We start from the raw sequence: 27,279 nt of genomic DNA on the forward strand, positions 1-27,279 counted from the left end.
ACCAGAAACCTATGATTCTGGGTTTGAATCCTGGTTCGCCCCGATTATGTTTCTAGGTTTGTCAGCACAAACCCGTCCTCATGGGTTTCACCAAATTGGTAAACATCTGTGACCTGCATCACTTTCGGCCTTTCCTCCCTCATTAAGCTGACACGTGGTGATATAACTGGAATACTTTTACAAGCAGCGTTAAATCAAACTTGCCCACTCACTCATTTTGTCTGGTTCTTGGACAAAAAAATTGGTTACTTTGGACCTGTTATAACCAGTAATCCCCATGAGATTCCTGCAGTTACAATGTTAGTCAGTGACCATCAACTGATTTGTTCGATACAATTTTGTACAGGCTTAAATGAAATTGTGGACTGGGTATGAAACAGTAACTGACGTAAACACCAGAAACTAGATTTGTCTAATATGGTAGGAGGCTAAATTAAACTGAAATTCTGAGTTCATTTGTCAAATACGCAGCTAAGTACAAGGCAGATGAGATTCTTGCTTTGCCTTGATGATGATCGATCATTCCAATCGTGTAGTGCTTAACCGCATGGCCAATGGAAAATACCAATAAGCCTTGCTTTCTGATAGGGAGTGTCATTTGCTGAAAATGATCTATTATTGCAGTCTTGAAATCCGCTCTCGCCAAGTTTAAGTAGCCAGAGATTTAGAAGTTCTCATTTCAGTGAAATGTGTTTGTAGATGATTTTATTTGTAATGAAGGTAGTTTGTAAAGTACACCATGATCGTACACCAAATGAAGCTAATCACTAATTCGGTTTCTGTTGATATTAAGACAACACGCCTATAGTTCAGGTACGGATTGTTGCCTAATATGATTTAATGGACAAAAGGGTAAATACAATAACCCGTGCATTATCCCACCAGCCACAGATTGAGGTCGTCCTGTAAATAAAGAGCTGCCGAACATCACATTAGACCTGAAAAAGGTCAAGGAATCAAGACAACTCACAATTAAATCGGTGATAGATAGACCCTGTGAACTTAAAGGAGACTAAAATGAAATCTACCCTGATACATGTGCCCCTTTCCTTGTATATCTTAAGTAAAGAGCTGTTGAACACCATGGAATCTACTTCTGAAAAAAAAATCCTTATAAGACATGAATGAAGGCCAAATGTTTCCTGGTGCTGTGAAGAAGTCCCCAGTCAAGAGCATCTCAGCCACGCATTTAGAGATGCTCCGTCATCTAGACCAGCACAGCAGCACGAAACATCTCTAGTGATGATAGTACTGACATCTGTCATGTGTGAAAACGTATACGGTTCCAGACATGATGATTTCTTAATCAGTATCCACCAATTTGGACCAACAATGATCCTCTGACATCATCGCACCTACGACATTTCAATCTCTGGAAATCGATGGTCGATGTGGGATGTCTATAGTTGGGTTTCTTTTATTCATTGTTGACATGTAAATTAACAACCACGTGTAAGAATTACCACAGCCAAGAATCGGATGCAGGTAATGTTACAAAATTGCACACAACGAAGACTTCTTTCCATATTTGTTGGATTCCCCTTGACAATCTACAGCAATCTCATCCATCACCTGGAACAGATTCAACCATTGGTGAATAAGTATTAAGATAGGAGAAAGCAAGTTTTTAACCAGGTCTGCTGAATCAAGATTTATCGATCTTGTTCATTCGAACAATTACAGTGTCCAAATTACACTGATACAATGTGTCAAATTCACAGGGAGCGTTAATCGCAAAGTCTAGACATGGCTTGCAAATAGACACTGGCAATGGAGTTTATATCCTGTACAGGATCTTGTCACGATGGTTATTTCTAAATTCCAATAAGATTAAATTCTGCGAGAGATTAGTGAAAATGTTCAATCTTTCACAAAACAAATATGTCCCCTTTTAGATGGCGTCGTTAGTTCAGACGAGAAGGAAACTGAAATGACGTTGCGTTTTGTTTCCGTGCGTGTTCAGTGCACAAAACAGGAAATTAATCCCACATATCAGATCCAGGGACGATATGAATCACTTGGGAATGTAGGAATTAAACCTGCGTGACAAAATACTACTGTCACACTACAGCGCTCCCCCATTTATTCTGACTTCAGAATCCTACAGGTATCCTTACGTGCATTGCCAGTGATTACTAATTTGTTATGAAACAGCCTTCACTTGTTTGTGAGAAGGTATACACCTGGAAAAAGCTAATCAACACCTAAATTGGAGATGTGTACATGGCATTGATTTCATTTTGTTAAAGAAAAACCTTACTTCTGTGTGCGTGAATTGTGCTTAACGCTCCTTTAAACAGTATTCCAGTTTATATCACGGCGAATCAGCTTAATGTGGGAAGAAAGCTCGAAATATGCAGGTCTCAGACGTTTACCACTTCGGTGAAACCCAAGCGCACGGGTATAGTACCGACAAACCTAGAAAAATAATCGGGGCGAACCAGGATTCGAACCCTTAATCATAGGTTTCTGGCGTGCCCAAGGGACGCAGCTGTGCACAGCGAATTACGGCGCCTCCGACGACTGGGCCACCCGTGCCCCCACCTACCTTCTAAAAGGTTGGTATGAGGGATGGCGCACGTCCTGGGTCATGATGCAAAAGTAATGATGCATGATCAAACTAAGAAAGGAAGAAACTGTCAAGGTACACAAATAACTATCACCACCGAACATTTACCAGACATCTTGTAGATAATCGGTCCCTGTTTCTGTATCATTGTGTACAAAATACCATGTGTATTGTCAGAGGTGAGGTGAAATGGGGTTAAACGTCGCGTCCAAGATAATTGCACTTAAATAGCGACGTGCATGTACGTGTGTGTTTGTGTGGCTGCTTGTACTAGTCCGGACTGATGCCGATTTATAGTGCTAGCTCACTGAGATACCATGCCGCAGTTTAACATGAATACCCCACTCAGACACAGTATACTGACTCCGAGCCGACCAGTCCTTGTTTTAGCCCCTTAATGCCGAGCGCCAGACAGGGTCACAACAAGTACCATCTTTTAACGTCTTTTGGTATGACGCGGTCGGGGATCGAACCCCGGACCTTCCGCTCTCCGGGCGGACGCTCTACCACTAGACCACGGAGGCGGTCTTGGATCGTCAGAAAATGTAAACTAGATACGATTTTCTTAGACGGTTGTATTACTTAAGACTGAAGTGTATGGCAGGTGACGCTCAACATAACCCAGGCGGATTGAAACATTGACTTCAATTCTGTTTGTGTTAGAGGTATAAAAGTGAAGCCTACGCGCATGCTGTATAAATCCGCGCAAAAGTGTGCACATCAGTTGTGTGTTTATAACTTCATAAAGACAAACATTATGTCGATATCAATTCTTATAAATAATTCAGTCAACAGCAAGAACTCACAGACCGCTTATTTAATCATCAGCACACACAAAGGTTTAGACAACGATACAAAGTCATGTGAAATCGTTCAGCGCAGTAATACAACACAAGCCCCACCCATCATCCAATCAGGAAACAGTAGTATTTTAAGTCACGGAAAGGCATTTAGAAGTGATACACATAAGGAAGAGAATTTATGGATGCCCACTTCTTTATTTTGAGGAACACAATGTTTCGGAGTAAATTTCGTTCATCCGACATACTCCTTAATCTGACATAATCATATGCAACTAGCCATGCCGGATTAACGGGACTTGACCGTATAAGTATTTTTTGACTGGCCGTGGCCTGGTTAGCCAATCAAATGCTACGGAATCACTTGCAATGTTTTTCGTAATCAAAAATACCAGGTATAGGTGTCAACTGTACATTACCTGCTTGACCTGTGGCATGCTCCCTGTGTCGAGCTTGGAGAATATTAGATTGCCATTAGAGAAGATTTCAAAGGAATCTGGAGTATAGAAGATTAAATAAGTGTTCGTTATCAAAGCAGACAAACAGACACATAGAGAGTATATACCTCAAGATATGATTTAACAAAAATAAACAAGATAAAATACAGTAGAATATTGAGCCGTTCCATACGGAACTACGACAGACTATTTTACATAAAATACACGGAAAGTAAAATTAACCTAAATAAAGTACTGGAACTATATTATAGTTAGGTGCACGTATGACAGGTTTATACAAATTGATATTACGTTGTTTTAAGATATTTAAGCAGGTTTTAGCAGATAAAGAAATCATTTCAGGATGCCACGCAAACTTTGCTTTCTCGACGTCATTAAAAGACATTAAACCGTATAGAACGTGTGTGCACGTGTGAGTGAATGAGTGAGTGATGTTACCCTGTCTGGCGCTCGGCATTAAGGGGCTAAAACAACGACTGGTCGGCTGGGAGTCGGTATACTGTGTCTGAGTGGGGTATTCATGTTAAACTGCGGCATAGTATCTCAGTGGGCTAGCACTATAAATCGGCATCAGTCCGGACTAGTACAAGCAGCTGCACACACAAACACGTGCATACACGTCGCTATATATAAGTGCAATAATATTGCGACGCGACGTTAAACCCCGTTTCACCTCCCCTCTTATGAAAGGACATTGGCACTTTTTAGATGTGGCTTTGCTCCACTGAAAGTTGAAACTGGGTGATAGGACAGCTGTCATTCATCTGAAGAATATTTTTAATGTTCTATTATTGTCAATATTTCATTGGGAATGAATACCGCGTTTTTCTTTATACCCTAATGGAAGAACCCGCCTTTTAACAAATGCACAGGGGCAGTCGGGTAGCCTAGTGGTTAAAGCGTTCGCTCGTCACGCCGAAGACCCGGGTTCGATTCCCGACATGGGTACAATGTGTGAAGCCCATTTCTGGTGACCCCCGCGAATTACGGCGCCTTAGACGACTGGGCCACCCGTGCACCCTATTTCATTGTGAAGTGAAATCAAGTATCATAAACTACGACAACAATTAACACCAATCTCCTCAGTTTAAAATGAATCAATGAGTGAGTGAGTTTAACGCTAACTGGAACATCATTCCAGATATCACGGCGTGTCAGCTTGATGTGGGAGGAAAGCCCCAAGTGATGCAGGTCACGGACGTTTACCACTTCGGTGAAACCCACGAGCACAGGTATGGTGCTGACAAACCTAGAAACATAATCGGGGCGAACCTGTATTCGAACACACAATTATAGGTTTCTGGCTTGCCCAAGGGACGCAACTCAGTACAGTGAATTGCGGTGTCTCAGAGGACTGGGCTACCTGTTTCCCCGTTTAATATGAAGATACCCCTAATTCAAAACATATTTGTATTTGTAACACCCCTCCTAGACTAACATATAGTCTCTGAAATGAACGTACCGTACAGAAAAAAACAGTTGTTCAGTTATCTTAATAAAAATATAATAAAAAGGGAGCCCAGTGATTCTCTTCATTTTCAAATACTGCAGTAATCTAGACTTGCCAAACATTATAGACTTGCATGGGCTGTAGTTAATATATTTGTATCAGGGTCTGTAAGACAGACTATACCCCTCTCTATATGTAAATACGTGTGTTGTCAGTGTTTGTTTATGTAAACAGGGGAGTGTGATGTAAAGAAAAATTTTATTTTCATTTATTTTTTCAGGACTTCGAAATTTTGTGTATCAAACGTCATGAAGAATCAAAGGATATCAACGGGTCACTGAGAAATAATATGAACAATGACCCAAATGATGAAAGCACTAGTAAAATGTTCTGAAATTATAAGGGGAATCAAGCGTATTACAACTATCCACAAAACTGTGTGACAAGATGGATAGGTGAGGTGAAATGGGGTTTAACGTCGCGATTATTGCACTTATATAGCGACGTACATGCGTGTGTGCGTCTGTTTTTACCTATCAGGAATAATGTCGGATTTCTAGTGCTAACCCATGCCGCAGTTTACATAAATACCCCAGGGAGACACAGTATACTGACTCTCGGCCGACCAGCCTCTGTCAGTTAGGGTAACAACAAGTACCATCTTGTAACGTCTTTTGATAGGACGCGACCGCCTCCGTGGTCTAGTGGTAGAGCGTCCGCCTGGAGAGCGGAAGGTCCGGGGTTCGTTCCCCGGCTGCGTCATACCAAAAGACGTTAAAAGATGGTACTTGTTGTTACCCTGTCTGGCGATCGGCATTAAGGACTGGTCGGCTCGGAGTCAGTATACTGTGTCTGAGTGGGGTATTCATGTTAAACTGCGGCATGGTATCTCAGTGAGCTAGCACTATAAATCGGCATCAGTCCGGACTGGTACAAGCAGCCACACACACCATTTCACCTCACCTCTTTTGATAGGACGCGACCGGGTTTGATCCACCGACGTTTCACTCTCCGGACAGACGCTCTATCTACTCGGCCACCATACGGGATGACCCCAACTTTGCAATAGTCAACTTCCCCTTTATGTCGAGCAATACTCCAGTGGCTCCAGTCTTTGGTGTCTAAATTCCGCCACTATGTTGAAGTACAGTCGAGCATGCTCTTTCTACCAAGATTTCAAAGAGCGTTATAAAGTTGTAACATATGTTATATTTAGGATAACACTTTCTGGGTAAAGTACAGATTCTCGTACTTTCTTTGGGTTGAGTCCCGTCCGGGATTCGAACCCACACTGCCAGAGTAGTAGTGGTAGTGGTTTATTTCAGTAAATCAGGCCACAGGCCCATTTTACAATATATATTCAAGCATTCAAACATGTTGCACCACAAGTGCAGGTAGTAATATCAATACTAATCAGTACAAGGGTATCTGAGGCCATATACATATGATGGTAGAATTAATAGTTTATATAATCACTCTAGCAGAGTTAGGCACCTAATCGCCAGCACACAAAGTCAGCGATCTAACCCACTCAGCCACCGAGGCTTCCACAAGACAAATGATAGTCCGACAACTGGTAGTCTAGATCACGTACTTTGTGTACCCCTCTGACATGTGTAAATTGGCACGGCTCCCATGACCGAAAGCTATGAACAGTCAATGTCATTTAGAAAGAGGGGTACACAGAGTACGTGATCTAGACTACATTTGTTACATTTGACTTTTCTGAATGGTATTGTGCGTTCATCAAAAGCTTTCTGATCAGGGTTACGACATTCAAGGCCTTTGTAAAGCTTTCAAAAAGGTTTAAAGTAGACATATGGTGGTAATTTCCTACTTTGACGCATTACTAAACAATATGATGTCTGATGTTTTTCTCTATTTTGTCTTGAACCATATGGTCCCGTGTTTTTTCAGGTGATGAGCACTTGACTTGCCTTTGGATGTGTTTGTGATTTGTGCCACCAGCGAGGCGGGATACGCTCACATGCTTATTGTGTAGTCGAACAATGGACTTTAGCAGATATTTTGTACAGTTATGGAAATGGTTTTAAGCAGTCAAATGGTACAGATGTAGAAAGTGTCCACACATTGTCAGAATACGCTGCAGACCTTCCGGGGTAGAATAGGTCTTCAGCAACCCAGTAGCCGTAATAGGCGACTAATTATTCGTAAGAGGCGCCTAATGGGTTCCCAATTGCGTGGGCCGATGCTCATGATGTCAGTCACTGGATTGTCTGGTCCAGACTCGATTATTTACAGACCGACGTCATACAGCTGGAATATTGCTTAGTGCGGCTTTACACTACAAACAAACAAACAAACAAACAAACAAACAGAATAAGCGGCATGATGGACATGAGTTCGTTAAACCACGCAAGGTACACAGAAAGGTCAGCCAACACTGTACACTGATGAAAAGAGTGAGTGAAGAATTTTTTTTTCTTTTACAAATATTTCAACAATATCACGATGGGGGACACCGACTGACACATGTCGGTAGCAGGTTACTTGATTTGGTGTTTGTACATCACTCGATCTTTGGTCCCGTGGTGTACACCAACTTTCAGCTCGTAAAACCCCGCCCCCTCTATTGACGTATGTATCGAATTTATCAGTACAAGATCACAAGTTACAGACACGTATTTTCGTCGGCGCTAGCAACAAGGCTGAAGATGAGTGGGTGAACTGGGTTTTACGTCGCATGGGAGGCTTAAAAGTGACGCATGTCTTTGACGTTTAACAGTCTGTGAAACCCACGAGTGCCGACAGACGAAGGATCATACTCTCAACAAATCTAGGAATATAACAAACCAATATTTCAACGGTCCCCCGAGGTGCAATATAACGAACCATAGACAAATTGCAAAATCTAACAATACACTCCACTTTTTTTGTATACCATGTCCCCGATACTCCAAAGAATGAAAGAGATCTGTCAATAGATGCCATCGTAGGCCGCCATGTTTACTATCATCAACAGCGAAAATGCATTAGTCTACCGTGTTATGCTAACACATCGTAATGCCAACAAACATAGGTGCAGCACCATATCGCTAAAACAATCCCAACAACGTTGCATTACGGTCCGACAGCGACGCCGTTCGAGTAGATTAAGCGTAATGTTTCTGCCTCAAAGATAATATGCTTGTACATTGCTAATGTCATTGCAGTGAGCGGCCTGCCAATCCTGCCTGCAGACAACTGTTCGGTAAACACTGTTATCTCCTGTAATCAGTTGTATTTCATGACCAGTGACCATCAAATAACATATTGATTTACAAGTACTAAAAGCAATTGTTCAAAATGGAATAAATGGTGTCATTAGATTGAATGTGTCGGCACGGGGATTGTTTTGGGTATATACACTCCTTTGTGTTTGAGTGCACTGAACTTCGTCCCACTATTGGTTCTTTGTATGGTATTTTGTGTTCAAGAAGGAATCGATAATTGAACAAGGATTAACGTTTTGGCAAACGGCAACTTAGTGGCGTTTTAAATCGTCTGTGACGAATTTGATTCTGTTACATATCCGGAGTGCAATACAGTCTGATGGATGTCTTATTGAATGTCTAGGGTTTGAAGAATCTTGTATTGATTGTAAGTCAGGTTCGTAGGTATGTTGATAACTTGTCATTTGTGATGTGTACCAACAATATATCCTACACTGAGATCGAATTTTAAAAATAGTTTCATGGCAAGCTAAACTTGATCAGAAAACTGCGTTAACATCTCGATGTTTAGTAGTAATAATTGTTAACAGGAACTGTATGTAGTGATATTTCCATGTTTAAAGACAGATGTAATGAGGATAATTAGTTGATAGGAAATCCCCAGATTGACTGACTGATTGACTGACTGACTGAATATATGACTGACTGAATGACTGAATGACTGACTGAATCACTGAATGACCGAATGACTGACTGACTGAGCCCATGACCAGGAAATCATGGCACATCTAACTGAGCAGTGGATTGACGGATATTTGTCTCTTGCGTTCATCCCATCTGGTCATATATTCGTGCGCAGTGCAGTGAAATCAGACTCAACGAGCTGGCAGTGGTTGTGGGTTACCTTTAACGGAGTAGGTCCCGGAGACATCTGCTGCAGGGAACCTCGACAACACAGCCAGCTTCAAGTCTGTGAACAGCTGGCTGTAGTCCGGTCACACATAGCTGCGGGTAGATGGTAGACGTATATATCACATAAACGCTATAGGTAAAGTGAGGCATACCCTTACACGTAAGTAATGAAAAAACTAACTTTCGCATATAGTATAGCTATCGGTAGAGACAGGCATACCCTTACACTTATGTAATACCCCCCCCCCCAAAAAAAAAAAAAAAAAAAAATTAAATTAAAAAAATAAAAAAAATTAAATTTTTTTTTTTTTAAATTGCATTTAGAATAGCTATCAGTAAAGACAGGCATACCCTTACTAATTTGTAGTAAAGAAGATAATACGTGTGCATACAGTATAGCTATTACAAAAGTCAGGCATACCCGTACACACATAATTAATGAGGAAGATAATACGTGTGCATACAGTGTAGCTATTACAAAAGTCAGGCATACCCGTAAACACGTAATTAATAAAGAACGTAATACGTGTGCATACAGTATAGCTATTACAAGTCATGCATACCCGTACACACGTAATTAATAAAGAAGGTAATACGTTTGCATACAGTATAGCTATTACAAAAGTCAGGCATACCCGTAAACACGTAATTGATAAGGAAGATAATATGCCTGCATACAGTATAGCTATTACAAAAGTCAGACATACCCGTACACACATAATTAATAAAGAAGGTAATACGTTTGCATACAGTATAGCTATTACAAAAGTCAGACATACCCGTACACACATGATTAATAAAGAAGGTAATACTTGTGCATACGGTATAGCTATTACAAAAGTCAGGCATACCTGTACACACATAATTAATAAAGAAGGTAATACGTGTGCATAGTCTATAGCTATTACAAAAGTCAGACATACCCGTACACACATGATTAATAAAGAAGGTAATACGTTTGCATACAGTATAGCTATTACAAAAGTCAGACATACCCGTACACACATGATTAATAAAGAAGGTAATACTTGTGCATACAGTATAGCTATTACAAAAGTAGGGCATACCTGTACACACATAATTAATAAAGAAGGTAATACTTGTGCATACAGTATAGCTATTACAAAAGTCAGACATACCCGTAAACATGTGTATTTAGGAAGAGGATAACACGGAGGCACGCTTTATCAATAAAGTTGGGGTTACATGTTCACATGTGTACTACATAGACGAGGATAACACGTATGCATATAGCATTAGTTAAGTTCTCCATACACGTACACATATGTAACAAAGAGGAGTGGTCGGGTAGCCTAGTGGTTAAAACGTTCGCTCGTCACGCCGAAGACCCGGGTTCGATTCCCGACATGAGTGCAATGTATGAAGCCCATTGCCGTGATATTGCTGGAATACTGCTAAAAGCGGCGTAAAAAAAACATACTCACTCACTCACTCACTCACTGTAACAAGGAAGAAGAAAACACCTAAGCGAAATGAAAACAATACGGTCATATTTTTGCATATAGTATTGGTAAAGTAACGCATAAGCGTACATATGCGTACGTTAGAGAATAGGATAACACATACTTATAGTATTAGTTAAGATAAGCGTAGTCCTACAAATACACATATTTACTACATGGAACATATTAAGTATATTAGTTAACTGACGGAATTGCTTATGATTTACTTGGGAATGCTTCATGTCTTTTTGCTACATTATATGTTATTTTAAAGAAACATCTTATGTATATCTACTAGACACATACACCCTATTGCTCACAAATTGTACATTGTAAATTGTCTATTCATGCGTACAGTATCACAAGGCTTCATTGTATATACTCAAGTAATGTAAGTAATATATTGTAAATAACTTATGATCTTCGGATTCAATGGAAATTCATTCATTCATTCATTCATTCATTCATTCATTCATTCATTCATTCATTCATTCATAATATATAGAAAAAGGATCCTAATATGCTTATAACATACCACCCAACTTTGCAAACTATCGTATTGGGAGTGGAATACAGTATTATGATATCAGTCCAGATACGCATTCCAGTAGCGGCGATGGGGTAGTTTAGTGGTTAAAGCGTTCGCTCGTCATGCCAAAGACTCGGTTCGATTCTCCACATGGGTACGATGTATGAAACCCATTTCTGGTGTCCCCCATATATATTAGATAGAACAAGTACATATGCTTTTATGATTCGGATGCATAAATATGTCAGTTTGTAAGTAGGACATGAAATGTACATACAATATTTTGCATGATATGTACGTCTGATGCATGTAGTATGAAGCACAAGGATGACAATCTACAGTATTTACCGTTAACACATGACTATAGTATTTTGTAAACTCAAGATCAATATCAATATATACTATAGATCAAGTCTTTTAAAGGCATTTAGAAGTGATACACATAAGGAAGAGTGGATATCAATTTCTTTATTATGATAATATGATACGCTCATAATAAAGAAGTTGACGTCAATAAATAATATATCTCCGCACATCAATAATTTGTACACGTTCACATCATTAGGATAAAATGACACACATATGAACCTGTGGCTGATGGTAACATTCATCTTCAAAAGTCATCGTGACCCCCACCCCCGGACCACATCCTCCAACCCTCCCCCTACCCCACACAACACACACGCACGCACGCACGCACGCACGCACGCACGCACGCACGCACGCACACACGCACGCAGGTTGCTTCTCACAGGGTGTCCCATTGACTTCATCACATGACTGTCAAGTTATCGCTGATTTTCAGTGATCCATACATATAATTTTCACCGCTATTTCGCCTTCTAGGCTCAATGGAGTCTGTTTCAGCAGTTTATGAAGACCGGCGACGTGGCGATTCTTGACGTTTGATATTTACCTGCTTTTTATTATCTTTTCTCAGAACTTTCATTAAAAACTAATCTGAGAATATATAATATTGTCATTTCTATTCTCTCAATATTTATGCCATTAAGTGTAATTTTCTTTGTCCATGAATCATCAGCGATGAAATGGAACACCCAGACTAATTCTATTTGTCAATATAGCTTTCAAGCATCACTGAACAAAGATTTACGGCTGAGAAAACATTGATGGCCATTATTACCATACCGTCAAGTTCCGCATTCTTTATAATAACACGTGTGTCATCATGGATAGCTTCTCGTAGATTACGAAAATAGTTCAGAAGAACGAAAGGATTTAAGTATTCAGCACATTGATTTCCAATTGTGTGCAAACATAATTAAAATGGTATTACGTGCAATTGCAATGTGCCAAGGCTCTAAAATTCATGCCTCCTCGAGATAATCTGAAGATAATGAGCTCGTTGAGGTATTAGGTAGTTATTCATTTCATGCACAACATCATTTTATTTAATCAAGCGTCAATTTAATATGATCAAACATCACACATTGTAACGGAATCGTAATCGGAAACCGTTTAATGTACACCATAAAAACACATTCCTCGATCAAAGTGATAATGTTTATTGTAGAAATTTCATTTGAATAATTGGTATTTAAACATGAAAATTGCGGGTTGATTGAAAGGTGAATAATGAAGATGTTTCACATTCAAACAAAAAAGGCGTTAATTGTTTAATTTTGTCATTATGGATAGAAAGGCGACTATGAATGCCAATGCATTCAGTTCCCCGGTTTTGCAATGCAAACATTAAATGTTTCATATAGCAGTGATAGTTTGAATTGCCACGAGAATCCATCATACAGTACAGTAAAACATCGTTACTTCGACGTATTTGGGGTCACTGGAAATATATCGAGATTCGAAGTTCGAGACAAGCTGAATGCTTAAATTTGATAATGTTTAATGAACCATCTAGTAATATATATATGATGGGGTGAAACGTTGTAACACTCCGTGGCAATACGGCCCTTACACATATGCACGTTGCTATACCAGGTGGCAACGCGGATCTTACGCACATAAACGTTGCTATACTACGTGGAAACAGGGCCCTTACACACATACATGTTGCTATACTACGTGGTAACACGGACTTACACACGTTGCTATACTATGCGGCAACACGGACCTTACACACATAAACATTTCTATACTACGTGGAAACAGGGACCTTACACACATACACGTTGCTATACTACGTGGCAACACGGACCTTACACACACTGCTATACTACGTGGCAACACTGACCTTACACACGTACACGTTGCTATACTGCGTGGCGACACGGATCTTACACACGTTACTGAACTACGTGGTGACACGGACCTTACACGCGTTGCTATACTATGTGGCAACACAGACCTTATACACGTTGCTATACTACGTGGCAACACGGACCTTACATACGTTGCTATACTATGTGGTAACACAGACCTTAAACACGTTGCTGAACTACGTGGCAACACGGACCTCACTGCTTGGTAACACTGACCTTACACACGTACGCGTTGCTATACTGCGTGGCGACACGGATCTTACACACGTTACTGAACTACGTGGCGACACGGACCTTACACGCGTTGCTATACTACGTGGCAACACGGACCTTACACACGTTGCTATACTATGTGGCAACACAGACCTTATACACGTTGCTATACTATGTGGTAACACAGACCTTACACACGTTGCTTCGCTCGTCACGCTGAAGACCCGGGTTCGATTCCCGACATGGGTACAATGTGTGAAGCCCATTTCTGGTGTCCCCCACCGTGATATTGCTGGAATATTGCTAAAAGCGGCGTAAAACCATACTCACTCACCCACTACACACGTTGCTGAACTACGTGGCAACACGGACCTCACACACGTTGCTATACTACGTGACAACACGGACCTTACACACGTTGTTATACTACTTGCTAACACGGGCCTTACATACGTACACGTTGCTATACCAGGGGGCACTGCAACTAGGGCACAATTAACCCTAACCACCTAATGGTCAACACGATCACTTTGGAACATTTCTCTATCGGCCTTGATTGGACCTATTTAATCTAATTTGTTACCACGTATTTAATTGATCTGCTGTGCGTGTGAGATGTGTTTGGTCAGTGTTAAACCTAATCCGATTGGGAAGCTCAATTACGGAGTGTAGAAAGACTTGAAATTACTTGACGAAATTGCTGCCTGGACGGAAACATTTGCCCTGTATTCACAATAATCCGGAGTAAGAAAAGTGCAGATTTGACAGATTCCACTTTATATCATTCTTTGTGTGCTTTTTATATAAATTTCATTTAACATCGTTGACGTATCTGATTTGCTTCTCTGATAACAATTCAGGACAGATGTAACACAGATCCTATTGATATGCATTTTGTATAGAACTAGCAGAGAGGCAGCCGTTCCCAGAAATGGCACTTGTCCTGAATCATTACCATTATTAATAATCGACTCGCGTTTGTTGCTTTTATATAGATAGTAGCCAGAGCCATTTAAGTCGTCACAAATATACCTCTTTATGAATACCTTGAGAAACTAAGCACCTCGTACTAAGTCGCCCCATGTTAAATAGCCATTTTCTAAATTGTAAGTAGTTTGTTTTTTTATCTCTCACTGCCTCCTCTGCTTATACAATTCTCTGCATCATGATATAACATAATCATCTCCATAGGCGTCGTTGGTATCTTACACATTTGTCAAAATGAAACCAATGTCATATGCAGATATTTCTATAAAGTACATGGAAATAAGGGATATATGAAAATGAAAGGCTGGTACTTATGTTGTAACATATCCTAAGCATGTGTTTATTCAGCACAATAACTCTTGACATCAGTAATTCGTGATTGGTCACATATCCTTAACATGAATTAAAGCTTGCCTCCAGCTAGACAACATGACCCTAACATGCGACATCACCACCCTACCACGAAGTAACTCTGACACAAGTTCTCGCTCAGCCCTTCTCAATATAATGTACCTTTGTTCACGAGCCATAGCCATGTAACGTCCTACTTCTAACTTAGGTTTGATGCGTGCCTGTCGCCATTATTGGAAGCACAACCGTGAATGTTTGCCGCTATCTGATTGAATGACACGGGGTTTATGTGATTTGAACCACAAATATCTTCTGTTCAACTCACGTCGTATGAATACTGTTTTTACTTTACTTACTTACTTACTTACTTACTTACTTACTTACTTACTTACTTACTTACTTACTTACTTACTTACTTACTTACTTACTTACTTACTTTAATCTTTACTTATATTTAATGAATATTTTGACAGTTTTTATCAACTTCTGCCGATAGACACCCGGTTTCGGTATAATTTTCTCTAATGACACAATGTATTACAATATGCCGCTTTCTCTCTCCACGACTGAAAGTACTACTGAACATTACTTGTAACCCTCTTACTCTTATTTACAACAACCCCCCCCCCCCCTTTTTTTCAAACAAAAAGAAGAAGAAAAAACAAAAACAATAAAACAGAAACAAAACAAAAACAAAAACGAAACAATCAAAAGAAAACAAAAAGTATCGTATTTTCAAGTATGCTGGTGTTACTGAATGATCGAGGGTCTAACGTCTGAAATGAAACCGGCGCAACTGAGTATCTGGTACTTGAAACCTGAAACCACAATGTTCATCAATGAAATGCTACCGACCAGTAATCCACATGTATGAAGAGGCGATGACCGCTGCTCTGGACAGAGTCTTCCATGTCCGAGTTCATGGTTGTTGAAGTATTGTTGAGGGACAGCTGACAGACCCTCACCTGCAACCGACACACTATTGGTCACTGGCTCACACCATACCAACCCCCACCTGCAATAACTACAATAGTGGTCACTGGCTCACACCACACCAACCCTCACCTGCAATAACTACAATAGTGGTCACTGGCTCACACCACACTGACCCTCAACTGCAATAACTACAATAGTGGTCACTGGCTCACACCACACCAACCCTCACCTGCAATAACTACACTATTGGTCACTGGCTCACACCACACCAACCCTCACTTGCAATAACTACACTATTGGTCACTGGCTCACACCACACCAACACTCACCTGCAATAACTACACTGGTGGTCACTGGCTCACACCACACCAACCCTCACCTGCAGTAACTACACTATTGGTCACTGGCTCACACCACACCAACACTCACCTGCAATAACTACAATATTGGTCCCTGGCTCACACCACACCAACACTCACCTGCAACCGATACACTATTGGTCACTGGCTCACACCACACCGACCCTCACCTGTAGTAACTACACTATTGGTCACTGGCTCACACCACACCAACTCTCACCTGCAATAACTACACTATTGGTCACTGGCTCACACCACACCAACCCCCACCTGCAACCGATACACTATTGGTCACTGGCTCACACCACACCAACACTCACCTGCAACCGATACACTGTTTGTCACTGGCTCACACCAAACCAACCCCCACCTGCAATAACTACACTATTGGTCACTGGCTCACACCACAACAACCCTCACCTGCAATAACTACACTATTGGTCACTGGCTCACACCACACCAACCCCCACCTGCAACCGATACACTTTTGGTCACTGGCCCACACCACACCAACCTTCACCTGCAATAACTACACTTTTGGTCACTGGCCCACACCAAACCAACACTCACCTGCAACCGATACACTATTGGTCACTGGCTCACACCACACCGACCCTCACCTGTAGTAAATACACTATTGGTCACTGGCTCACACCACACCAACACTCACCTGCAATAACTACACTATTGGTCACTGGCTCACTCCACGCCAACCCTCACCTGCAACCGATACACTATTGGTCACTGGCTCACACCACACCAACACTCACCTGCAACTGATACACTGTTTGTCACTGGCTCACACCAAACCAACACTCACCTGCAACCGATACACTTTTGGTCACTGGCCCACACCACACCAACCTTCACCTGCAATAACTACACTTTTGGTCACTGGCCCACACCAAACCAACACTCACCTGCAACCGATACACTATTGGTCACTGGCTCACACCACACCGACCCTCACCTGTAGTAACTACACTATTGGTCACTGGCTCAAACCACACCGACCCCCACCTGCAACCGATACACTATTGGTCACTGGCCCACACCACACCAACCCCCACCTGCAACCGATACACTATTGGTCACTGGCCCACACCACACCGACCCTCATCTGTAGTAACTACACTATTGGTCACTGGCTCACACCACACCAACCTTCACCTGCAATAACTACACTTTTGGTCACTGGCCCACACCAAACCAACACTCACCTGCAACCGATACACTGTTTGTCACTGGCTCACACCACACCAACACTCACCTGCAACCGATACACTGTTGGTCACTGGCTCACACCAAACCAACACTCGTCTGCAACCGATACACTTTTGGCCTCTGGCTCACACCACACCAACCCTCACCTGCAACCGATACACTGTTGGTCACTGGCCCACACCAAACCAACACTCACCTGCAACCGATACACTATTGGTCACTGGCTCACACCACACCAACAGTTACCTGCAACCGATACACTATTGGTCACTGGGTCACACCACACCAACACTCACCTGCAACCGATACACTTTTGGTCACTGGCCCACACCAAACCAACACTCACCTGCAACCGATACACTATTGGTCACTGGCTCACACCACACCAACAGTCACCTGCAACCGATACACTGTTGGTCACTGGCTCACCCCACACCAACACTCACCTGCAACCGATACACTTTTGGTCACTGGCTCACACCAAACCAACACTCATCTGCAACCGATACACTGTTGGTCTCTGGCTCACACCACACCAACGCTCACCTGCAACCGATACACCAAACCACCTTCTAACAAATCCCAGAATGAATGATTGATATCACATGGAGGTGAGTAAGAATGAGCCTTATCTCTTGGATTATTTTGCAACTATTCCTGTTCTATCGTAGGTAATGACGCATCAATGGTGTCCGATGTGGGGAATTTCAGTACATATTTAAATGCATCGTCTGTGATTATAGACCCTAATGCGACTGTAACAAGACTCTAATACGACTCTGACAAGACCATGATGCCACTGCGATTAGAGTCTGATACCACTGTCATCCGTCTGGTATAAGACTGATATGTAATGGTGTAAGAATGACATAATAACAAATCGTATGTTTTCATTTCACATCAAAGTGTATTTGACATGTAATGATATTTCCACATTTGACGCATCAGTGACAAAAATGTTGTCTGATGCAATTCCCCATTTTTGACTTGTTCCGGGTTATTTTAGAATTGACTTGCCTTTGCATGTGTTTGTTACGGATGCCACTGGTAGGGCAGGATACGCTCAACTTCTCGAAACCACCTGGTATCATAACCATTTGATAGTGATAAATAAACACATGCTCAAGATATAATAAAAATCGTACAATGGGCTCTGCTTTTAGGGGAGATGTTATGAATATAGAAAGTTTTTTTTCGCTTTCATTTACTGCCATAAGGTGAACTTCCAGTATGTCGACTTTAAGCCGGCTCAAACGACTCTGGAGTCATCTGAGCCCAGGCATACGATTGTATTTGTTTCAATACAGCTACACCACATACCTCACCCAGATACATTCTGAATCCAAAAGACGAAATTACTCCCAAGAAAAAATATGCCCCTTTAATAATATCAATGTCTACGGTCAAGACAGTTAAAAACATACATACGCCTACTGCTACTTTACCGGTTGGAATAGAAGACTATTTGCAGATGAGATGTCAGTGTCTCCATCTAATCACGATATCAGTTAATACCAACACCACAGATGCTGCACCTCAGTACTTGGTAGGAATTGTATTCCTCGAACAATGAAATACACCAGCAAAGAAGGGCACTGAGTTACAATCCTACCCAGACTTATCTAATCAACACAATTCTATGGACATTGAGATGTAGTGTACAGGGTCCATACTCCTTACACGTTATGTCTCCGTCTTGTACCACACCGCTACACAACGATCAGGTAATAACTAAATGCATCTTCCAGTCGGTCAGCTGTCGCGTTAATACATTGGGTTTGCGTAGGAAGACGCCTGCAAGATGAGACACCAATTAGCGAGAATCTCGATTAAACCTTGCTCTGGCGTTTTTAATTACGGATGAAATGTAACAGCCATGATGTCCGTGTGAACAAATGTGATTACATGTGTATTAAAAATGTGATTACATATGTATTACAAAAGCGATACCTTATGTAGGTGGTTGTAATTAAGCACACGTAATCCTGGGATTTCGCAATTCAAAGAACTTTCGATGATATTTTAAGCTGTAAAGATCTTTCTTTCTTCGTCAAATGAACCGCGCAACGATGAGAATTTTCAAACGGTTAGTAAAATTGTAATGAACAGTCAAGCGTCTTTGATGTCAAAGAAGTATATAATAACTAATCATACATAAATGGCAGCCGTTCTTTCACATGTTGCTTTGAACTTAAAATGCGTTTGGAATTAAATTTAGAATGAAATTGTATCGATAATAATCTTTTCGTCTCACATTTGCTTTGAAATTAATTAATCATTGATTTCCTTCCTGTATTTAATTACTATAATGAACTCAACGTTCTTATATTTCTTCTTTACAGAACGCCAAACTAATATGCAGTCAAATGAAACGCAAGACCATTTCCTTATCTCTCCAATACGCAGAGTCCGTTGTAGGATTCCGACTATACCATGGGCATGGATTTCTGAATCACTATCAAATAGTGATGGTTCTAGGTGAGCGTATCCTGCCTATGGATGGTGGCATTCGTCACAAACGCACCCAAACCAAGTCAAGTGTTCACGTGAACGAACACGGAAACATATGGTGCCAGTCACCATAAAGAATTGCATCGGACATCAAAGTCATATACACTGAATATTTAGTAAAGCGAACCCGGAATTACACCGCGACAAGCAAACGGTTGAACCACTAGGCTACCCTACTGGTCTTTAAATCATTGAACTGTGGTTAGAGTCCCCTGTGCTTATCATTATTGTCGATGGATAAAACAGGAAGGACATGGCTTTGGTTTGTCCAGATGGGAAGGACGATGGGCGTTCAAATCAGCTGCCTCCCGCGGGCAGAGCGACCTGTTATATCTAGAGTCGTTATCGCTACTTTCACGGTAAAGTGATCATCTCTCAGTGTTAATGGTGGGAGAATGCATTCAGACGAAACGGATGAAGGTTTTGAAAACATCAAGGTCATTTGAGTGGCAAATACGTGTCGATTTAATCTTAACAGATGCATTGTACCATCATCACGATTTTAACTTCTTAACCTGTGTTTTGTGTTTACTCTCTGGAGACCATGGCCATCACCCTTGTGCCAGGCACGCGGTGTCACCACAGTATTAAAATCATTCGAGAGTGTAATCTAACAAATGTTATATTTGAGATAACGCTTTCTTAGTAAAGTACAGATTCTCGTACATTTTTGGAGTTGAGTCCTGTCCGGGATTCGAACCCTCACTGCCAGAGTGAGGCACTTTATCGCCAGCACATAAAAGTCAGCGATCTAACCCACTCAGCCTCCGAGGCTACCACAGAAATGAAAGTCCGACAACTGGTAGTCTAGATCATGTACTTTGTGTACCCCTCTGACAAGTGTACATTGGCAAGGCTCCCGTGTGTAATCGATCTTGAAATCATCGCCATTTTTTATGACTTTGTCCATTTTTGTGATATTTAATCGGTAGACCTAACATATGTGAATACGTATTGGGTTCTTGTAATATGTATATTCCCTTTTCCTGTATCGCTTGTTGTGTGTTGTTTGCCTGTATTGTGTTGTGTGTCCTGTATTGCTTATTCTGTGTTGTGTGTCCTGTAGTGCTTGTTGTGTGTTGTGTGTCCTGTATTGCTTATTCTGTGTTGTGTGTCCTGTAGTGCTTGTTGTGTGTTGTGTGTCCTGTATCGCTTGTTGTGTGTCCTGGTTTGCTTGTATTGTGTTGCGTGTCCTGTGTCCTGTGTTGCTTGTTAAGTGTTGTGTGTGGTGTGTTGTGTGTCCAATGTTGCTTATTGTGTGTTGTGTGTCCTGTATTGCTTGTTGTGTGTTGTGTGTCCTGGTTTGCTTCTTGTGTGTTGTGTGTCCTGTATTGCTTGTTGTGGGTTGTGTGTCCACTATTGCTTGTTGTGTGTTGTGTGTCCACTATTGCTTGTTGTGGGTTGTGTGTCCACTATTGCTTGTTGTGTGTTGTGTGTCCTGTATTGCTTGTTGTGTGTTGTGTCTCCTGGTTTGCTTGTTGTGTGTTGTGTGTCCTGGTTTGCTTGTTGTGTGTTGTGTGTCCTGGTTTGCTTGTTGTGTGTTGTGTGTCCACTATTGCTTGTTGTGTGTTGTGTGTCCTGGTTTGCTTGTTGTGTGTTGTGTGTTGTGTGCTGTGTGTCCTGTATTGCTTGTTGTGTGTTGTGTGTCCTGGTTTGCTTGTTGTGTGTTGTGTGCTGTGTGTCCTGTATTGCTTGTTGTGTGTTGTGTGTCCTGTATTGCTTGTTGTGTGTTGTGTGTCCTGTATTGCTTGTTGTGTGCTGTGTGTCCACTATTGATTGTTGTGTGTTGTGTGTCCTGTATTGCTTGTTGTGGGTTGTGTGTCCTGTATTGCTTGTTGTGTGTTGTGTGTCCTGATTTGCTTGTTGTGTGTTGTGTGCTGTGTGTCCTGTATTGCTTGTTGTGTGTTGTGTGTCCTGGTTTGCTTGTTGTGTGTTGTGTGCTGTGTGTCCTGTATTGCTTGTTGTGTGCTGTGTGTCCTGTATTGCTTGTTGTGTGTTGTGTGTCCTGTATTGCTTGTTGTGTGCTGTGTGTCCTGTGTTGCTTGTTGTGTGTCCTGTATTGCTTGTTGTGTGTTGTGTGCCCACTATTGCTTGTTGTGTGTTGTGTGTCCTGTATTGCTTGTTGTGTGCTGTGTGTCCTGTGTTGCTTGTTGTGTGTCCTGTATTGCTTGTTGTGTGTTGTGTGCCCACTATTGCTTGTTGTGTGTTGTGTGTCCTGTATTGCTTGTTGTGTGTTGTGTGTCCTGTATTGCTTGTTGTGTGCTGTGTGTACTGTATTGCTTGTTGTGTGTTGTGTGTCCTGTATTGCTTGTTGTGTGTTGTGTGTCCTGTATTGCTTGTTGTGTGTTGTGTGTCCTGGTTTGCTTGTTGTGTGTTGTGTGCTGTGTGTACTGTATTGCTTGTTGGTGGTTGTGTGTTATGTGTTATGTGTCTTCTGGACCGGACAATCCAAAGATTGATATCAAGAGCAACGGTCTAGTTCGCCGGAGTACGATGACACGCAATCAACAAAGGAACCAATCCACTTCAATGGGGTGTTAAGACAAACACTAGTTCGGGCCTTTTTCAACCCCGACACATGGGTGAAAGTGTAAAGTGTACCCGATCCAGTAAGTCGACTTTTCAAATCCGGTAACCTCCACCCCCCCCCCCCCCCCCCCTCTGGAATCCACCCCCTGTGTATAACGATGCTTTGGTATAAGTGAGTAAACATTGTTTTACGCCGTAGTAAGCAACATTCAAGCGATATCGCGGCAAAATGAAAATAATCAACTCTGGGTCGAGCAAACCCGTGGTTGAACGGATGAGCAACGCACCACAACTTGGAGGCACAACGGCGCACAACCAGTCACTGTACCCTTTTGGAGGATGTTACCACAGGCATGAGGCACAAGATAATATTCTATCCCCGGCTCCCAAGGGGCCTTTTCACGTCGTAGTAATACGATCGATTTATCGTGTTATTGGTAAAAAAAACAAGAATATTTTTTTCATTCTTTCAAAATGAAAGAATGTTATACACAATAGCGAGTCAACGAATGTTTCCAAATCTTAAAAAACACACGAATTTGAGCGGATATTTCCTTTCATATATTATAGGGTTACGTGGATCGAATGTATATAATGATGACAACAGAGAAAGCGCTAAGATGGCTTTATGGAACGGGACCTCAGACATCTTATCCAGAAGTATAATTCACCGATTGCCACGCACCGACGCCACCGTCTAAACGAGTATAAAGAAGAGTATTGGGGGAGTATAGCAATGCGGATGTCCTTAATAAGATAGGACAGACTTAGAAATTCATAAAAACACTAATGACTCATATAAAAGATAAGTTGCATAATATGCATAACTCCATTACAAATATAACTGATGAATGAAACCTTCAACCGATTTTTTTCACTTTGTTTTGTATTTGTCACATACATAATCATGTGATCGTTTAAAATATAATTTAGAATATAAATGTATTTTTCACAAATGAAAATATTTGCCCGACTACAGTGTTTGTCGTCTCACAGCAAATTGAGACACACATTCCTGTACACAGGAAATGTCGTGTACACACCTGGTATAAGATAGTGTGAACAGGGACATGAGTAACAAAATAGCCTACAAGCCATGTGGGGAATCTATTCCGGGCCTTCGGCGTGACGAGCTGGAGCTTTAACCACTAGGCTATCCCATCGCCCCCATGAATCATTAAAGGAAGATGGAGACAAATGAGAGGCTAAAGCCTCCACCAGATGTTTTACAACTTCAAAGCAGCGAGACAGACAACACAACCGAAATAGACGTAGAAAAATCGTTGGGCGAGAGTTTGGTCCCAGTATACACTCCACGTCGGGATAGACTCTCTGTAACATAATACACAGTATCACCTTTCATCACCCTTGGTCGTACTTACCATCTTGAAAATAAAATCTTCTATTTCCAGATAAGATGATATTAAGGATGATAATCGTTTATGCTTTATTGACTAATTTCTCAAAGGACCGCGCTTTCCATTTATCATCTTCTATTGATCTGAAAGGAAGGTAGCCAGGATGAGATACCTTCTATAAACTAATCCCAGTGACAGCGTTGGAGTTTCCAGCTTACAGGTTATAAGGTTATCGATATGATAGCGTTGCGATAAGGTACAGCACTTTTCTTGCCACGTTGCAGTTTCATATGGTCATAGTCGTTATTGGCAAAGACGCAGTGTGTATATCCTATGAGCTGAATGTATCAAAAACCGTTTCTCGTGAGTCTGTATGATGGTGCGTAACACTCAGAATATCTGCTGGTAGTCAAGGCCTCAGCTTAAGCTCCCAAAACGTTTTATGGTAGGCGTGCGGAGGACAATTCCAAATTGGACGCATCAGTGATAAAAATGACGGTCGATGCAGTTTGTTCAGGTGAACACTTGAGTTGCCTTTGTATGTGTTTGTGACGGGTGCACCCTTGGGGCAGGATACGTTTTCTCTTATCGCGAACACCTGGGATCATGACTGTTTGATAGTGACTCACTAACACATAATCGTAATACAGAACCGAACAATGGACTCTGCTTTTAGCAGAGATCTTCTTCTGATTATGGAAATGCTTTTTCGCTTTTATTTACGCCATTACGCAATGTCGGTGTTGTCCTTAAACGTCATTTTACTCTCTCCACACCCACATTACTAGATTTTCTGACCAAGATGCGACTGTTTACAGGGCGCCCTCAAATAGCTTGAATGTTGCTGAGTGCGGTGCTAAAATCAAATTATTTCTTACAGGATATCAAAATTTGTAATTCAAACACGATCGCCGAGCAACCATCTTTTATTTTCAAAGTAGTCCACATTGAAAACATGTTTGATAAGACTGCATGGCTTTTTACATTTGAACTTAAGACAAAGCCATACAGGTTCCACTCACACACAAAATAATTTCACGAATCAGGATATGCCCTGCTCCTGTGTCCGTCAAAAGAGACGTGGTATTGACTTCGGAGACTGTTCGTACAGATCAGAGGAAACTCGACACCGCTCTCGAGGCTATTCCGTCGACTCCCTGTGAATATATGTATTAGACCCATGTTTTTCCTTCAAATCTTTTGGACATGAAAAATATTGAAAGATTAAACACTTCCGCTGTTCCACACAAGGCCATTAGTGTAGGAAGAAAGTATGTGTAACTTCGATAACTCCCCTGGCGGCAAAAGGCAGCTTTTTACTCCCTTCGAATCTACATTACCATCAGCAACTTACCCAAACCTACCATCAAATCCTTCTGTAACTTTTAAACTGTGAATGGAAATGGTCTTCAGATTATCGATTTCGGAGGAGTGTAAGATATTACGGAGTCAAGGACGCCATAGCCATCAGGAAAACATACTTATTACGAGTGAAAGGTTCGGTAATCTTATGACCTGACACTCAGAATCGTTTATCGAAATGGAATACGTGAAAATCAATCGATACAGTTTGACTGCCTTCCCCAGAGAGTCCACAGTAATATCCACGATCATGTGTTCCGTGTCTGGCGCAATGAAATCCCAGTTTCTTAAGGCCACAAGTAACCTTTTAAAAAGGGCGTCATCGGAAAACCATCTCATACTTTCCAATCTCAGAATGTCTAGGTGCAATTTAAAGACTGGTTTATCGTTTCCAGTAAACTAGTACTGCCTCATTTACTACAAGTCACAAACACGCCTCAATGCATTTTAGACGATGATGAAGTAATTACTCTTGCATATGTATCAATACATCACCAAACCTATATAGGGATAAGCAGGGCAGAGGTGGCACAGTGGTCTATGGTAGTGTCTCGCTGTGTAGTGATGTGTCCATTAGCTTACCAGAACAAGCATGACCTGTATTCGAATCCCAAATTTACAAATTATTACCCTTGGTCTGTCAGCCCCATACCTATGCTCTGCAGTATCTGTGTAATCTGTGTAATGGTGCATCTATTAGTTGTACCCTCATGTCGTGTGTTCGAATCCCAAATTGCAAAATCATTACCTTGGTACATCAAGAAGCCTTTGCTCGTGGGTTTCAGCTATGTGGTAAAACGTGTACGACATTCATCCAATGTTCTCGCATTAATCTGACATTAAGCTGTTGTTTCATGAAATACTGTTCAAAAGTCTTGAAACCCAAATCACTGATACTGGACCAAGCAGTGTGACATGCAAAGTGGGCATTGTGGAGTCAGGCAATATTTATCTGACAACACTCACCAAATGCACATGTACTGGCCAACCAATCATATTATTATCTTAACCAAGCCGTTCCAGAAACGTATGAACGTGTTTTGATTCCCGGTTCACCTTGATTGTGTTTCGTGATTTGTCATTACCATACTCAGGCTCATAGTGCTAGGGTCGCTAGATAGAACAAGGGGTTTGAATCTAAACGACAGTCTTAGCATTGAGAAGCAAGGGTACCTCTGTAAAGCATCATCGAGAGTCTTTGTCAAACCATATGACAGTTTTAGCATTGAGAACCAAGGGTCCATTTCTAAAGGACCATCGATAGACTGTGTCAAACTATATAAAGACACCATTGAGAGGCACGGGTCCCTTCTAAAGAACCATCGATAGACTATGTCAATCCAATATGTCAGTCTTAGCTTTGAACGAAACCCCAACCCATTTAAAATAGCGGTCTTTGTTCTACGACCACCGTCAATCTATGTCAATCTATATTTGTATTAGAAACTAAGGACCAGTTCCAAAAAGCAATTGCAGCGCTGCAATTGTCGTAAGTTTACATTTAAGTATACTTGCGACGGATGTAGGGCTACAATCGCTTTGTGAAAAGGTTCCCCGGTTCACAAAGCAATCAAGGCGCTACGACTACGAGTTTAAGCTAAAGTATATAATTTAAGACCACTGTAGCACTACAGTCCCTTTCGAACCAGATCACTGATCGAAAATTGGTAAAGAGGCCAACAAAGAGTTAATATTTTTTTGTCTTGTTTTATCAATATGATGTAAAAGAGTTTTACCTGAGCCTCAACGTAAGGTTGTACAGCAGTGGATCGCACGCTGGTACATCTCCGCTCCTACTGGAGGCACAGCGTCCGATCACGGTGTTAAGTCCCCATCATCACCATTTAGTATG

General features: G+C 41.4%; 1 long non-coding RNA gene across 1 annotated transcript; it reads right to left on the reverse strand.

Moving 5' to 3' along the window:
- Positions 1 to 836: 836 nt before the first annotated feature.
- Positions 837 to 27,279, reverse strand: LOC139475822 (uncharacterized). The gene is made up of 5 exons (XR_011654024.1): positions 27,164 to 27,279; positions 16,004 to 16,113; positions 9,355 to 9,455; positions 3,789 to 3,865; positions 837 to 1,572 (listed from the first exon to the last, which is right to left on the reverse strand). It is a non-coding gene; the product is annotated as an uncharacterized lncRNA (long non-coding RNA).

The sequence above is a fragment of the Haliotis cracherodii genome, unplaced genomic scaffold (assembly GCF_022045235.1).
Source record: "Haliotis cracherodii isolate W230 unplaced genomic scaffold, xgHalCrac1.p SCAF_3, whole genome shotgun sequence".
Lineage (NCBI taxonomy): Eukaryota > Metazoa > Mollusca > Gastropoda > Lepetellida > Haliotidae > Haliotis > Haliotis cracherodii.